Raw genomic sequence first — 5,618 nt, 5'->3', positions numbered from 1 at the left:
ACGGGGATTCGAACCCGCGACCCGCAGATTGCGAGTCGAGTTCCCTAACCACCTGGCCATGCCGGGCCAGACTTACCAGCAACGGACTTCCTTCTGTTGGCGACGTTTCTTCATTCCTGTCCAACTTTAAAATGTAATGTGTTTTCCCGAAAAGAAATACATCAACACCACACATACCATGCGATATGTTTTGTCTGAAAAAGTACCCACACCTCTCTATGTGTTATCGGGGTTTACAAAGATTGCTAAACAAACCCAGTATCTTTCCAACTTATGTTTACGAACATCCTGGTATTCTCAGCTTCACTGATTTGCCTTAGAGTAATCGGGTAGGTTCCACAGAAAAACAGGAGGTCCATCAGAAAATGTATTACGGAGAAAAATCTGAATTTTTTTCGACGATAGGGAGAAAAGAAAGAGGCTGGAAGCAATGTAGAACACAGTGAAATGATCGATATTAAATTACAGGAATTAAAGTTTAAAAAGCGTACCTTGTGGTACCTTTACTGGAGAGTTCACTGATGAATGAAGTTCTAACACTACTCCAAATTCTAGTGCTGTTCCACACTGAGAAAACAAAGTATTACATACAGAAAACAATAATACTATTCTTCTCAGGATACAAGCGTTACCCACGTTACTGATGGCCGATCTCTATGCAAAATTAGGGCGGTTTTATCCTCAAGGGATCACCTGATCTTTTTGTGGAAAAATCATTGTCTATTTCGATATAGCATGCTCAACTTTAAAGGAATCTTTTCCACGAGAAACTGCATGTGGTACTCTAGTTGAATAGGTTACTAAGACGAGAGGAAATTGCTGTTTCTCTTGACTGACATACCATAACACCATTTGTTTCTGTTGTTGGGAAAGTCAGTTTATGTTTTAAAAATGAATAGAACCAGTGTTGTATCAGTGTATGTGAGAAGAATTATAATAGTCTTGCATGGCCTAGTGCTTGAAGGTCTTGTTATAGACTGAAGGGTCAAGAGTTCGAGACATGATGCCACTGAAAATGTTTTGCACTTTCAGTTACAGACGCATTATAAAAGATACAATCCCGTTATTTGGTTCAGAGAGCCAGATAAAGGCCTTGCGGCGGCGGGTGCTGCGGGATGTCTGTCTGGTTAATTGTTCAAAATGAGAGACGAAAGTACTGTTCAAATTGAAAATTTTAATTACATTAAATCTAATTTCATTATGTAGCACACACGTATATCGAAGCTTAAAATGATAGTTAGGTAGATGTATAGATGAAAATATTTTCTTATGATGTGATTAACACATAACTTTATATTTTATTATGTGTGAAACGTAACGACTCTGAACAAAAATGCTACCTTCTTGGTCAGACTTGCTTTTTCTTGTGTGTAGTTTTAAACCAAAGCAATTCGTTAAACCGCTACTCTGTTTAGTAATATTGATATTTATTTTATCCAATTATAATTTTGCCACCAATGGCAAGGTGTACAAAAAATAACAACAACAACATATTAATTTATTTAAACGAATTCGTAACAATTATTTGACATATAGGGTTTGAAGCTTTGTGAACACTCTATTTTTTTATCAGCAGTTGAATTCGTTTTCATTTTAAACTTTAACCATCGTTCAATGTCTTTTTTTTAATTAGTTCATATTGAGTTGTATTGAAACAGCCGTATTACGTTTCAAGTGTCTTTCAACGACCTAGATAGATTTTTGAAAGTGAAAGATACATGCTTCAAAATCTTTATCACATTTAAGAACAATTTCTCTGTCACTCTTTCTTTTAAATGGCAAACTAATAGCTCAACCTTTTATGTAATTATAAAACTATTCTCGTCAACAGTATATGTAACTATAGAAGCTATTCTCGTTAACAGTGTGTGAAATTATGGAACTATTCTCTTCAATAGTGTATGAAATTATGGAACTATTCTCATCAATAGTGTATGTAATGTAACCATAGATACGAATAACACTAGACTGGCCAGTGTTGGAGTTCGAACAAACAGACAATGTAAAGTGACCGAGAGTGACAATCGTCCGTCTAAGTCACGACCCGATAGAACGAATGGAACAAAGTGATATGTCATTAACTGTTACGCATATCGTAACCAAGAGTCGAAGGCGGATGGTGTTACATTCCACAAGTAAATAAAACCTTTTTTTTCTTCTATTAATATATTAAGTTACAGTGGGCGACATCGCCATGGACATGGTGGCGACATCGAACTACCGTGGATGTTTACATGTAGTTTCAAATTATATATGCGAGTCTTTTTTTGGAAGGCATTTCACCTACACAACTCGGTATGACAGTTTGAAATGCCGACAATATTAATGTTTTTTTTCTTTGTTCAAGCAACACAAAATATTTTGGGCCACTTGTACTGCATACTGATCAGTTATCATAATGACAATGACAGCTCAAGGATTTTGGACTGGAAGGAGCCACCTGCAAAAATTTAATCTTCCATGTAATTCTAAGAATGAGTCTTTTGACAGTATTAGGACTATATTTGAATTTTTCCCGGATAAGCCATGACGTCACTGATCAGACTAGACTTGTCTTAAACCATAAAAATTAACCAAATTTCCTCTCTCATCCACTAAGCGGAGTGGTATATTTAATAATCTTCTATCTCAGTGATAGCATCAAAAGTGGATGTACACAGAACTTGTATCTGTAGACAGTGTATGTTTTAGCGGCGTCTCTGTATAGCCTAACTGGCCAGCAGGCGACATTAGAATGTCGTGGATGATTATTTCAACTTATGGGGACTTAATGTAACTGTGATATATATATATATAGAAGAGTGCTTGTAACAGAGTGAGCCTAGTTTTATTACAGTTATATATGTACATGCCTTCTATTTTGTTACATTTAATTGTAATGTATGCGTGAAATATCAGTTAAGTGTATTAGATGTAGAAATGTTTTGCACAATGTTGATTGTGTACTTGCATGTTCACATGAAAACAAAGTACTGAAATAGCACATGAAATAGCAGAATTTGGCTGGCATATAATTATGAATTGTAAATTAAATAGTGAAAATTGTTGACTACGCTGTAGATAAGTATATTCCACAGTATTCTTGAAACTAATCCATTGTGGTGTACTGTACTCAGTCGGAAAAGTCAGGCCTATGTCCTTGTAATTTCTCTACTCAATCATGTTTGTAAGATTTGTGAAATTACTCTGTGGCATAAATTACCATATGGCCGTTTTCTTAAAAAAAAAAAGATATTGAGGGAAAATTCGAATTATATTATAATCTTTTTATTTATCATTATACATGCTGGTAGACTAAAGTTACTGCACAATTGTAAATTTATACAAGTTGAAATAGGACCATTATTAACTGTATTGACGTGTTCATGATGGGAAAATGTACTGGTCATGAAAATTTAGATATGTACATGATAGAGTAAAACGCATAGGTACTTACAGCAAATATTGGACATATATTATGGTATGCAGATTAAACAACACCAGACTAATGAAATGGTAATTTGCCATTTATATCATATTTAAAAAAATTTCCATCCACTTCGATGTTGAATTTTTGGAGGTGCAGATACACGAATAACATTCTTCTCCACCCCTTCCCCCCAGAAAAGAACATAACGTGCCACCTCTTCTTCATTGGTAAATATATTTAAGATGTATATTTTTCTGTAGCATATAATAAACACCGAGGAAAAAGAATATATTTTAATCTTAAGATTTCCCTCTGAGCTAAAATCCAATGCATTCTTCATATTACAGGTCAGTTATGTGTGTTTTGTGAACGATTTTTGCACTAATTTCTGAGTTAAAATCAGGTTTAGCTCATCTTGGCTTGACAAATTTATTAAAATCAAATAACAAAATTATCCAAACGTTTAGGTTAGATAGAAAAACAACCATAAGTTGTGAGATGAGATCGCCTTGCTATTGTCAGTTCGACTGGCGGGATTGGAAAGTTCAACACATAGCAATGGCGGCCGCTTGCGCATGCCGAAAAGCACGTGACTTCCAATTTAGTTTTATTTGTATCCATGAATGTAACTATAGAATCTATTCTCGTCAAAAGTGTAAAAAATTATGGAAACTAATCTCGTCACAGTGTATGTAATTATATAAATTAATCTCATCAGCGGTGTATGTAATTATATAAACTAATCTCATCAGCGGTGTATGTAATTATATAAACTAATTTCGCCAACAGTGTATGTATTTATACAAGATATTCTCATCAACTGTGTATGCAAGTATAGTAACTAATCTCGCCAACAGTATAAAATTATACAAATTATTATCGTCAACGGACAAGATGATGCTAGAAACGGCTCAAATAGTACTTATGAGATAAAGTGTACCAGAGCTTAATTGTTTGTTTGTTTGTTATGAATTTTGCGCAAAGCTACACGAGGGCTATCTGTGCTAGCCGTCCCTAATTTAGCAGTGTAAGACTAGAGGGAAGGGAGCTAGTCATCACCAACCATCGCCAACTCTTGGGCTACTCTTTTACCAACGAATAGTGGGATTGACCTCATATTATAACGCCCCCACAGCTGAGAGGGCGAGCATGTGACGGGGATTCGAATCCGTGACCCGCAGATTTTAAATTAGCAGAAACAAAGTGTCATGTTGTTAGTCTTTGTTAGTGAAGAACTTTACGTAAGTGTAATTGGCCATAATTACCTTCCGAGCATATCAGTGAATGTACAAGTATTTATAGGATGAAAGTTGAATTTTTCAACGTGGACTAAATGATTAGGTCAGAGATCCTTGGGTTTCAGTTGTAGCCACCCCTGTTTTAAAGTACTAACCAGAGGGAAGGTAGTCAGTCAGCAGCACCCGTACCCACAAGGACTTTATCTAGATCTTAAAACCGAATAAGAGATTGAATGTCAGTTTTATAACATACCCATAGCAGTTATAAAAAATAATTTTGCCCAGTTTAAAACAAGATTTCCTGAATATCTCCTTTTGATGGTGTTACCTCTTTTGATCTAATTGTTTAACTCCCATAAGTATCTATAGCTTTCAGTCGTTAGTGAATATGTTAGTTTACAATACCGAAGATAGTTTCTAGCTTATAAAATAAATCACTGTGAGGATAAACATGTGCTGCGAAACATTTTAATTTGTAGATAAATTATAGGTTTTTTCTTTCAAATATTTGCTTATTGGTTTTACAAATGAAATAATACGAAATATACTAAATTGAATAATGAATAAATTTGAATTTATTTCATATTCTGTGAGCCAACAAAAAATATGAAATAATAAAAATGACTAATTAGTAGAAATGTATAATTATGGCTTTCGAAGAAAAAAATAAATCTCTTGATCAAAATAACTGACCAATAACAATACCTTTCGTGAGAATGTTCAACTCCACTAAGCAGATTCTGTATGTGACTCAAGAAGAAACTTTAATGACATGGAAGAAAAATTATGAAACTTATATACTATTATTCTTACGCTAAAGTTAATTAATCATATCCACAAATAGTTATTTGATTAAACACGAACAATACTTAAACCTGTACTACTTCATTAGTATGACAAACGTTATTTTACTTAGACACAACAACAAACATAAAGAAAAAAACGAGAGAGCATGTAATGTAGATATATAT

The sequence above is a fragment of the Limulus polyphemus genome, unplaced genomic scaffold (assembly GCF_000517525.1).
Source record: "Limulus polyphemus unplaced genomic scaffold, Limulus_polyphemus-2.1.2 Scaffold3131, whole genome shotgun sequence".
Lineage (NCBI taxonomy): Eukaryota > Metazoa > Arthropoda > Merostomata > Xiphosura > Limulidae > Limulus > Limulus polyphemus.
Note: the sequence above shows the minus strand (reverse complement) of the source record.